The sequence below is a fragment of the Oreochromis niloticus genome, linkage group LG5 (genome assembly GCF_001858045.2).
Source record: "Oreochromis niloticus isolate F11D_XX linkage group LG5, O_niloticus_UMD_NMBU, whole genome shotgun sequence".
In the NCBI taxonomy this organism is placed as follows: Eukaryota; Metazoa; Chordata; class Actinopteri; order Cichliformes; family Cichlidae; genus Oreochromis; species Oreochromis niloticus.
The window spans coordinates 28755850-28768312 of NC_031970.2; the positions used below are offsets into that span (position 1 = coordinate 28755850).

Here is a 12463-nt window from a genome sequence, read left to right on the forward strand (position 1 = left end):
ACAGTGACTTAAATCTAAGTGCTCCTAACACAAATCCACTTGGGTCTGAGATGTGGTTAAAATATTTGCTTTCAAGTCGGTTTAAAAAGGAAGAAGAAGACGAATCAGATTTCAGTGGTCAAGTATACAATGGCTTTTTGTGAGTGGATGTCAGGGAGACCGTGTAGGCCATGGGCACTAAGATCTCTTAAGGATATGACCGTGTAACCTATTAAATAACATCCGGGCGGACACACGCAAACAACCAAGCAACAGAATAGCTGCTCAAACCGATCGAGATGATTAATCTGATGCAATATTGTTTAATAAACAAATTTTTCTTAAATAAATATATAAAATGTAAAAAATTAAAATAACAAAAAACAAACAAACAGGTAGTGTTTCTATGCAGAAAGAACGGTGGCCTTAGTCCATTCTAGTCAAGAAACATGGACTTTAAAATATTTTTCAAAACTAAATAAAACTGGAGAAATTTGTTCATTTAGGCTCTTTTTTTAAATTTCACCAATAGTTGCTTTGATATAAGTCTAACATTTCCGAAAATTCACATTTCATCAGTTGCGGCCTGCAACATAACGAATCAACCTTTCCACGAAAAGCAGTTTTAGTCTCATCTGCGTGACAACTTCTTATAAGAAGTTGTAAGAGATATTGTATGTTGCTAGCAGCTCATAACAGACAGCCATCGCGCACAGCTGTGTTTTGAATTGAACTGTCTTCTTGGCAGAAAGACAGTGAGACTGGTCGTTTTAAGCCTGTCATTTAATAAACAAGGCTTAAACATACTTTTTTAAGGAAAAAAAAAATTATGATTTTTTTTATTCTCTTGCAATCTTCAGACCAAAACTGCAGAGCGCATCCGCTGACTGCGGTGTGCGTCATATATAGCCTAACTGTTTTGAAGTTGGCAATCAGTGAACTGAGGAAGACAAACTCCCTCTTTCGAGCCTTGTGTTTCTGATTAGCTGAGATGTCCATTATCCTTTGACGCAGGACTCGGGACACAATGGCATCACGAGTATGCAAAAGATGATCACGTCAGGGTCCATCTCATTTGCTGAGTGGACCTTTGATTTCTTGATTAGCGATAAAAACGCTCGACAAAAAAAGAGTAAAATCTGTTCTTTATCTGGACACTGTGATGGGCTATTGATCAGGTCTAAAGGTTTTGATTGAATTCGAAAATACTCATTTCAGCCCTTTGTTGATTCCTCGTCTGGATCCACAAAAGCAAGCAAAGATCACTAAATTTCAGAGTAAATTGAGGGAAGTTCTGTAGCAATAAGATTTACTGTAAAAGCCCCTTTTCAATATCTTTAAAATGTTTTTAAAAGCGTCATTTGAAATTATTGTGTTGCATGGTTATTACTATTATTCTTTTTAACTCCACTACACTGAATTGGCAGCAGCTTTTAGGGGTCTCCTTTTTGAAGAGAAGACACTAAAAGGGGCCGTTCTGGTCACTTTAGACACATAACTGTATTTTCTCTGTACACTTGTATAAATGATTAAAATCTTGACTCCTTAACTGCTGCAGTGAATAATGTCATTATAATCTGAAAATATTAATTTCACCATCAACAGTAGCTATAGCCCTGCTATGAACCCTGGACAAATGAGTCACAATAAAGGTTGTTTTAAAAAAAAGAAGCAAGATTTGACCATTTCAAATGATCATCTTCTTATATTGTAAAACCATTGCTTCAAAAAGTAAAAAGTAATTAAGTGCCAGTTATTTTATTGCACTACAGTTCGCCACGTTAAAAATTGTTTGGTCTTCATTATTATTCAGGCAAAAGAAAAAAAGGGCTACCATGTAGGAGCTTTTTATCAAGTTGATCCTAGACTCTAAATTTAGGAGCTCGGTCTCGGTCCAAACTTTGCTACAATGGCTTAAACCTCTGTGGTATCCCGTCGTGACTGGCATGGAGATGGTGGGACTGTGGATGACAGCATCACTGGACTGGGCTTGTTCCAGAGGATGCTGCAAGGTTTAATGGGATCTTGGAGGTTGGTCAATGCATTTGGTTTCCTGAGTAATTTTTTGTGGTGAGGTGTGGGCCATTATCCTCCTGAAGTTGTGCTGTAGCTATGGGAGGGTGTGTTTTGTCTGAGAAAATGTTTGCTTGGGTGGCATGTGACAAAGGGTTATCCATATGAATGCCACGACCCAGCTTTTTCAACCAGAATGTTGCACTGTAACAATATGATCAATGTAATTCACTTCCGCTGCTACAAGTTTAAACGTTTATGTAATGTTTGCATAATCTGAAATAATAATGCCATTATTTTATACAATGCATTTCAAGAGACTCAAAGAGTCCTGACATAAGTGGAAAAAATGATTGCAACCACTAAAAAGCAAAAATATATTAGTCACATTAAAAGCAGTTTGAAATAAATAATAATAATAATAATCACTCAATGTCTGGTGCTTGGTCTTGACCAGGGGTCCCCAATCTCAGTCCACGAGGGCCGGTGTCCCTGCAGGTTTTAGATCTCACCCTGGGCCAACACACCTGAATCACATGATTAGCTCATTACCAGGCCTCTGGAGAACTTCAAGACATGTTGAGGAGGTAATTTATCCATTTAAATCGGCTGTGATGGATCAAGGACACATCTAAAACCTGCAGGGACACCGGCCCTCGTGGACTGAGATTGGGGACCCCTGGTCTTGACAATGGAGATTGACAGATGGCCTCGGAGCACGGAGGTGGAGCAGATCAAACAGGACAAGGATTTCAAATTGAAAGGATTGTTAGACAACTTGACAGTTCTGAATGAAATTCAGCTCACTATTGCTTTTCATGTGGTAAAAATGGTCTGAGCTAAAAAGGATAGCTTAGTGTAAGTGAACCTTAACAAAAGCAGAACAAAGAGGTGAAAGACATGAAATGCAAATGACTATTACTGGAAAGCCAGTGTGTTTAATTTGCCCTGAAATTGTCTGCTGTAAATGTATTTTTTTATTAAATTTTACTGAAAATGCTACATTTGGAACATACATAAATTTATCTTAAATAGCCACCATATGAATATCCAAAATATTCTACATAAAGCTTGCTGCTACATGTGTTTACAAAAAAATATGTGCATAACATGTTTTTGTGGGAGTTTATCTAGTTTTTTAAAATTCTGGGAAACTTTAGCACTGTCAAATAATGAAGGGTTTAGGGTGTGCCTCATTTGTTTACATTTTTCTAGTTAAATGGAAAACAGGCAAGCAATATGTTTTTTGAAACGTGTGCAAACATACATCCAAATACATGATTTAGTTTACGAAACTTTGCAAATTAAAAAAAAAAAACATACAAAAAACAGTGGTTTTACTTAGAACACTGACACAATATGCACACAGTACAAAATGGTAAGTTGACACTTACGTACTCACTCCTCTTACATCAAGCTGGCCCAATTTTTCTGAAAAGTGAAATATTGAGTTATCGCATCCTATTACAGTTTGCTGAATCGTCTGCAGTTGTTGCTCCTAGTCCTGTGCTTCTTACACTTTCATCCAAATAATAAAATAGATATTCATACCTTTTTAAAACATTTATTTTTTTACAAAATCACTTAAAACAAATTTTTTTTTTCCTTTTTTTTAAACTGGTGTCATTTAATTTTAAATACATCACACAAACTCTACTTGTCAACTTAATATACCTCAAAACAAATTGGAAAGGAGATATCAGAATAGGATCAGGATTTTTATCCACTAGGTTATTGCAAAGCCTAGTGCATAAAAAAAATCTTCTATCATAGAAAAATAAAAGATAATAGTGCTTATCCCACATTTCCTTGGAGTAGCAGTTACCAAAGACACTTCGAGTGCAAACCTTTCAACATGAATATTACTGACATTAAATTATAGCACACTAAAACACACCTAACACTTACTTCAGCCAACTCATGAGCCCATTCAGTGATTAGACTGCAACAAACTTTCCTGTTCCTATACTATATTATATTAAAATAAACTCAATAAAAGATTGCAAATAACTTATTGTGAGATTTCAAGCACTGCAGTTTGAATTCAAGTCTATGACTCCAAGAGTTTGGTTCTCAGCATATGAACTAGAGGGGAGCATGGGTTTCTGATATATTGTAAATGATATAAATATATTCTACAAGAAATTACTATTTTATGCCTTCACTTTAAAATGTCATATTTTGTTTTGTCACTTGATGAGAAAAATTCATGGACGTGGAGTCATGGAGGTAGGTTATATATTTGATTAATTTTTCTCAGTCTTTCTCTCTCACCAGCTAGTCTTAATTTTAGCATTAGCTAAGTTTAGCTAAGCTAACTGTGGAATATGACCTTCGCTCACAGTCTGTTGCTACTTTTTGTGACCAGGTTTTTGTTTTAAAATCATAAACTTTGACTGTGGAGGTGGGAGACATTAGCTGTAATCAATTAAAAATAGGATTTCAGAGGAAAGGTCTTTGTGGTTATAATTCACCATTTCCCATTTCCTCCCTCAGAACGGACTCTGCTGGACGTGGTATCAAAATTATTTTCAGTTGTTAGTTGTAGGTGTTGCAAGTTGTCTTTAGCGCATTAATAATACTGCTGGAGGCCTCAATTTCCAGTGGCTGGCGTGTTCCGGTTTCTCGGTGGAGTTAGAGTTAGTTCTCAGCGAATTCACCCCTCTCTGCGTATGTGTATCATGGCGAAGACAGAAAAGATTTGCCTCTTTTCAGCTAGTGCTAACCCAGATCTACTCGACTTGACTCAACTCTACTGGGTTTGGTTCGTTTTTAATTTCCATAACTTAGTGCCAGCTAAATGTGGGTTGACTAGTTACACCACAGCAACTTGAAAGCCTCATGATGTCATTTGTTTGTGACACAAACAGAACACATTCTGTCATCAGCACAAAAATGTCTACACCTTGTCAGTGGACCATGGTGTCGGTTTCTTCTTTGCCAGGTTTCAAAAATAGGGGGTTGATTCTTGTGAAGAAGCTGCTCCCATCACTCAACCAAACTCAACCAAGTAGGTACTAAAAAGATACCTGAGTCCCAGGTACTGACACTTAATGGAAAATTTAGGTTGTAGGTGCTAAAGGAAAAGTGCCATTTGAAACGCCAGAGAGGAGCTCAAAGACCAGGTAAATTCTGAAAAATTGCAATTTTCTAATGTATGTATGTATATACTATTTTACAAATAGCAGAATATTTACTTAGCATGGCTTTAAGAAAGAGTACTTGTTAAGTCTGGTCATGCTTTCTGGTCTATCTAAACTTTGGCAAGTATTGTCCCTTAAATGTTTAATGTGGAAGCATTAATATGTGTTAATGCTCAGTAATCTAGGTAATTAAATCCAAGAAACTTGAATCTGTTTATCTGGATGTAGCATTTTCAGCGGGGGAAGTGTTTCATCAGTCATCCAAGTGACTTCTTCGGTATCAGCTGACTGCAGGTTTCCACAGTTTCCCCAAACTTATAAAAAGGTATAGTTGCATAACGGACGAAACTGGCACCGGTGACTGACAATGGGCTGTGAGTTCAGTTTCATGATCATTAATATGCAGTTTGTCATGGTCATTGATCAATGGCCACAAGTACCATTCAGAGAGTTGAGGAATTGCTGCAATCACAGCATTGTAAGGACCAGGGATGCAGAATAACATCACATCAAAGAGGCACTAAATAAATATAAGCTGGGCATTTGTCAAATGTTGGAAGGTACATAAAAAAAGCTCTAAGCGGTCCACGACAGAAGGAGGACAATCGCTCCCCCCCTTTTTTTTCAAAAGACTGTGGTTTTCAAACGCCAAAATACGCTAGGCCAAAAACTGGTCCATCCCAAGTATCAGGTTCAACTGCCCCAAACAGAGCAATATGGTGTTTGCAGTTAAGTGCTAAGGGTTAAGGGTTAAAGTGTGCTGATATTCTCCAATACCTAAATGCTGGGTTTTTCACATGTGTGTGAGTGGGTGGGTGCCTCTGTGAAACAATGGCACATCTGAATAATTAGTCTGCTGAAAGATTATGTATTCGTAGGCTGAATTTGCTGCAATCTGGAGCAGCTTTTTTTCTTTCTGACTGGTTCAAGGACTTCTGTGGAGCAGTACCTCAGGAAGGAATAATCACATAATACCAACTAGTTATTTCTAGTTAATTTAGTTGAATGTAGTTAATATAGGGTTAGCATTGCCATGAAATCAATTTGATGAGATGAATAAGAAAGACATTCAACTTCAGAAAACTTAACAACAAAAAAAAAATTAAAACAGACTAAAGCAATACATTTAAAAAAATAACAGGACAAAGAAATTAATGAAAAATAAAATAAGTCATGAATAAATATTCCTAAATTCACATTTTTAAAAAAATTTTTTTACATGGATGGCAGGTATGGAGCATTAAAAAAACAATGGGATAAGGAGGAGTATCAGACAGGTTAAATAAAGTTATTGAACAACATAGTATTGCTGTACAGAGGCACTGTATGTGTGACACACTATCTTCATACTGGAAGATAACAAGAACAGCCACAGAGAGTGCATTGTGGTTGCCCTGGTGTTGCAGTTGAGGAGTCTAATGGCCTGATAATAAAAACTGTTCTTCAATCTAGTAGTCAATGTAGCATGACCGCAACAAGAATAGCTGGTGTGCTGGATGGATATAGTCTTTGATAATGCTGTGAGCCTTGTGTAGGCACTACTTGAGGTAGATGTCCTTAATGGCAGTAAGGCTCTTGCCACTGGTGTTTTCTGACACCTCTGGCACTCTCTGTAATGATCTTCAGTTGTTGGCAGAGCAACTCCTATACCAAACTGTCATGAAGTCCATCACCAGGTTCTCGGTTGTGATCCTATAGAACATAGACCAGATGTTAGAATTCATGTCAAACTTTTTAAGGCCCCTTAGGAGGTATAACCACTGACAAGTGTTCCTGACCACAGTGTGTTTGTGAAGGATCCAGGAGAGATCCTCTGTAATGTTCATACCAAGGAACATGAAACTGCTGACACTTTCAATCTCAACACCACTGATGTGGATAGGCTAGTGTTCTTTTCTTTGTAGATTTCTGTAGTTCACTATCATTTCCTTTGTTTTGCTGATGTTGAGAGAGAGGTTGTCCTGACACCAGATATTTAGTGCCTTTCTCTCTGTAGGCCTCTCTGTAGGTCTGTGATAAGTCTCACAATGGTCATATCATCTACAAACTTAATGATAATGTAGGAGCTGTGCTTAGCAACACAGTCATGAGTGAACAAGGAATGCAAGAGGGGAATAAACACACAGGGTTGTGGTGTTCCTGTGTTATGAGTGAGGAGGAACTCTCACTTTTTGGGTCGTATTTGTGAAGAAGTTGAAAATCCACCTGCAGGTGGACAACCCAAACACAAAAGGTAAGTGAGTTTGGAGACAAGTTTCAAAGGGACGATGGTGCTGAATGTTGAGCTGTAATCAGAAAAGAGCATTCTCTAATAGGTCTTCAATTTCTCCAGATGGGTTTGGGCAGTTTGTGTTGCCAAAGATGCTTTGATGGCATCATCCATGGATCTGTTCCTTTTGTAGGGAAATTAAAGAGGGTCCAGTGCATTAAGGAGGGAGGAACAGGTGTATCGTTTCGCCAGCACTTCATGATGTTCACTGGTTTCATCATTCCTGAAGACAAGAATAATGGTGGACACACTGAAAGATGTGGGAACCATAGACTACTTCAGAGAGAGGCTGAAGATGTTGGTGAATACTTTTGCCAGCTGGCTTTGAGAACATGACTTGGAATGCTGTCTGGTCCCTTTGTTTGTTTGCGTTGACCTTTATGAAGGACCCTCTTATATCAGTCAACTGTAAGATCAGTGTGGCAGCCCACTAGATGGCTGTTCTTTGTTGGCTGGGGCAGAATGAATGTGGAAGCTGTTTAGCTCATCTGGGAGCAACATGGTGGGTTGAACACTGATTATTATTATAGTCAACTCCCCTTTGTCCTAGTAGTCCTTCTTGGCCTTTATGATTGACTTCTTGAGGGGTTTTTTTTGGCTGCTTTGTAAGCAAGCTTCTCAGAGTTAAAGGCAAAGGTCCATGTCTTGAGCTATGCACGCAAAGCAAATTATTTCACCAGGGTTTGTGGATGTGCAGACATTGGTTTTAGTAACAGTTTTGCCAGTGCACCTGCTTATATAACTAATGACAGTGTCTGTAGATTCATTGGTTTTTCCATCACCTGTGTCGTCAAACAATCAGTTGTCTTAAAGCCGTCCTGTAAGACGCTCTCAGCTCCACTGTCCCATTTGTAAATGTTGCTCGAAACCTGTTTTTCTTGTTTAAGTCTCTGTACTCAGGCAAGAGTATGGAACAATGATCTGCTTTCCCAAAAGTAGGGTGGGGGAGGGGTTCGTAACAGGCTAATGACTCCATGAAAGTACTGACAACTCAACCAGGCTGCACTTCTTCAGACAAATGAATGAGTTTAGAGACAATACAAGGAGTTCAGGTGAAAAGAGATAAACTGGGAAGAGAACCCTAATCTGCAAAAATCAAGGACATTTATTGAATATTTCAAATGTTACTGTCACACTTGAATTGTTGTACTTTAAAAAAAATACACCAAATAATATTTCATAAGCTGGTTATCACAAGGAAGAATTTACTCAAATCCTTCTGACTGTTCAATAATCATTAGTGTATGGGGAATAGGCATGTTCTACTACTCATATTCTGAAAATGTCATCTTTTTTCTTAGCACACAACTGCAAAAACAGATGACCTGTCAGTAAAAGGGATTATTTGCATTGTATGATGGCTTGACATGTTGTCACTGACTGAAACTGTATTGACATAACAAGGTGTCTCGTGTGTGTCAGCTACCGTCAGCTTTTTCTTTTGCACATTGTTATCACAGATTTCTTGCAATTCATTCAGCGTAATTTATGCTTTCAGTAATTTTTTTGCTTAGATGCATTGTTATCTGTTTAGTTATCATTTTAACATCTTACAATGCAAGGGCCATGTTGGTTTATCCTGTATACTCTTTGTCATTTCTGTGAAATTATTTGTTACTAAGGTTCAGAATTCTGACCAAGCTTTAATACATTTTATACATTTAATTAAAAGTAATGGATCAGCTCCTTAATTATTTTGTCATGTCAAAGGTTTATCTTGTGCTTAAGAAAGAATGAATTTGGATTATATATTTGAAATCTGAGCAAAATCCGAACAAAAGCTGCCTGTGCTCAGTATGCAGGATTTGAAATTGGTAAATTAAAAAAGGACAGTTAAAAATCAAAGCATGAGAGTCGAGATAAAGATAGAGAATAACAAAGTGCTGATGTGGAATACCACAACGCACAAGCAGTTTAACACAGCCAAAAATGTCCTATCATCTCCGTGACAAACGTGTATATGCTGCAATTTCTAAATCAGCTGAAAGTGGGCGTCAGGTTTTGTCCAACAGCTCAGATTTCAAGATGCTGAGTAATATAAATTGCGATGTATCACCTTTTTTCAACTGCACATTATATCCTCAAAGTTAAATTTGTTCATTATCCATTTTAGTAACGTAGAAAGTTAAATAACTTTAGCCATTTTTGCTAAAAAATGAGACTGTCAGACATATCAAAATTATCATTAAAACTTGCCATAAATGCTGTCATATGACAGAGTCAGGACAGTATACGTACCCGGGTATTTTTGAAAACGCAGATTTTTCTATGCGTTTGCACCTTTCGTCCACACGTAAACGCCGTTTTTGGTCACTGAAAACGGAGATTTCTAAAAACTCCGGCTAGGGTGGATATTTTCTAAAACTCCGTTTTTGCATTTACGTGTGGACGAGAAAAACGGAGAAAACGCAGCGTCAAAGGTGTGCGCCTTTTTTGACGTCACAGTGTGCGCCACGTTGTTGTTTCGGTGAAATGAATTTCTACAATACTGTTACTGTTAATTGTACTCTCTGCAGTGTTTAAATGCTTACATATACACACACAGTTACTGTCCCTCCACACATACCACTCGGTTCTGCTTCTATGACCCATCTTTGTTTACTATTTCCCACCGAGGCTTCTAGACTTCTGATTGGCCAACATTTCTACACGGTTAGGAATATAGCGCCACCTGCTGCTTTGGCATGTTCCTAGCAGCGTTTTCCTTCATTTCTGCCTTTACGTGTGGACGGGATTATTTTTTAAAACGAAAACGGAAAATCTCCGTTTTCAAAAATACCCGTGTACGTGTGGACATAGCCTTAGTCTATATCAATCTGTGATTGAATGGAGTCAAGTTGGCAGCAATTAACCGTAATAAATTATTTAAAACCACATTCACCAACCAGGCATAAGATTATGACCACTGTCAGGTGAACACTGATTATCTCTTCCACATGTCCATGTTAGTGGTTGGACTATATTAGGGACTAAGTGGACCTTTTTATCTTCAAAGTATATGTGTTAGAAGCAGAAAATTGGGCAAGCATAAGGATCTGACCTAGTTTGACAAGGGTCAAATTGTGATGGCTTGCCGACTGGGTCAGAGCAACCCTTGTCAGGCAGGGCTCTAGACTAACTTTTTGACATGGGCGCACCGGTACGCCTAACTTTAAAAATGTAGGCGTACCGGCACAAAAGTTAGGCGCACTCAAATTTTTCAACCGCATCACTTAACACCGCAGTTTTACATGTGCACTTTCTTTGGGGGGAAGTCCATACAGACAATATTCATTTCTAAATTATTAACTAACAAACTTGTGCTTAAATTGCTTTGTCAATATTGTAGAAAATGTTAAACTTAATCATCATCTTGGCTCCTCTGACGACCTGTTTGCTGTTGCCTGCTGCTGAAAGGCAGTGGGGAGAGGGGACACTTGGGCAGCGCATTTATTGCAGCATATAATGTGTTTTCTGGATATACTGCTGTTTTTTCAGCATTCAAAGATTGATGGCACCGTGTCAGAGCTGGCTATGAATTTCAGACGGATCAGGCCTTAACTTAACACAAAAGTTATCAATAGTTCTTTTCATCTTTTCTTATTACCCACAGCTACATCCACTTCTGTCAGGCCTAGGCTGCTCACTAGGGCTGGGTATCATCACTGATTTCTATAATCCATTCGATTCCGGTTCTCAAAGTCCTGATTCGATTCAGTTTAGCCTCAGACAGTCAGAAATATTATAATTCTGATCATTTATCAGTACTGATACACATGAGACTTCATCAGAATTGTGAACATCACAGCAGATGCCTTTGTGTCAAAGTAACTGAGAATAAAACACAGAAAAACAGGAAGGAGATTTTCCTGGTCTGGCGTTTTATAGCAGATAACCTTAAAAATATTCTGCATTATTCTGCTATTTTGTATAATTTTAAGAAGTTTAAATTTCTTCAGTATTGAACAGCAGAAATTAGGCTTTCTTGTCCGAGGTCATTTAAGTGAAAAAAAGAAAAAGAAAAGAAAAAGACAGCGGCCGACAGCACTGTAAACAACGGTAGACTGGTGGGTAATAAGCGAATGAATGATGCAGAAAACAGAGATTTGAGACGGGAAACTGTTCTTGAAGTACAGAGAGAGAGAGAAAGAGAGAGAGAGAGAGGGCTGTGCATGAAGTGTGATTTTTATCATGGTGGAAGCAAAACAGCAAAAGTCAGAGGGAATTCATGACGACATTGATCAAATGTGAAGCGCAGTTTGCTGCTTCTTTTGCTGCTGGCTCGGCGAATTTTGGTTGGAGAGACAAAACCTGCAGCTCAGAATCAGCGCAAAAAAGACGGAAACAGCGTGGACCCGACGCATCAGAATCGCTAAGCTCCGACAGCGTGTCCGTGTTCGGGCCATGGGGTGAGAAAGCCGAGAAAGACAAAGCTGATTCTGATGCGTCGGGTTGCTCTATGTTTACGTCTTTGTGTGGAATCCGTTAATGAATTGATATCGCTTTATTCAAGCTACTCACCTCTCTCTTTCACCTGCACTTTCAACTGGACCACGGCCAATCAGAGAGGTCCCGCCCCTGACTATCTCTGATTGATTTAGTCCACGATAGGGGCATAATGTGTGTCTGTTGTTGACCACACGGAGAGTTGCAGAGATTTTTTATTTGTTTTTGTTACCCGAAAATATTTGGTCGCACCGGTGCGACCAAATATTTCTTTTAGTCGCACCACTGAAAAATTTGGTCGCATTTGCGACCAAATTGGTCGCACTCTAGAGCCCTGTCAGGTGTTCTTAGTCTGCAGTGGTGAGGAAAACTGGTCCAGGGAAGGAATAGTGGTGAACCAGAGACAGGGTAATGGACAGCCAAGGCTCACTGATGCGTGTACAGAGCAAGGCTGGCCTGTGTTTTCTGATCCAACAGAACAGCTACTATAGCTCAAATTGCCAGAAGTAGTTAATGCTGGTTCTCAAATATACAGTGCATCACACTTTGTTGTGTATGGGGCTGTATAGCCGCAGTCCAGTCAGAGTGCCCATTGTTGAACCTTGTCCACTGCCAAAATGGCCAGCAATGGGCA

General features: G+C 38.7%; 1 long non-coding RNA gene across 1 annotated transcript; it reads right to left on the minus strand.

The window, feature by feature from the left end:
- Nucleotides 1-6400: 6400 nt before the first annotated feature.
- On the minus strand, nucleotides 6401-11959 carry LOC106098042 (uncharacterized). The gene is made up of 2 exons (XR_001224135.2): nucleotides 11905-11959; nucleotides 6401-6827 (listed from the first exon to the last, which is right to left on the minus strand). It is a non-coding gene; the product is annotated as an uncharacterized LOC106098042 (long non-coding RNA).
- Nucleotides 11960-12463: the final 504 nt, after the last annotated feature.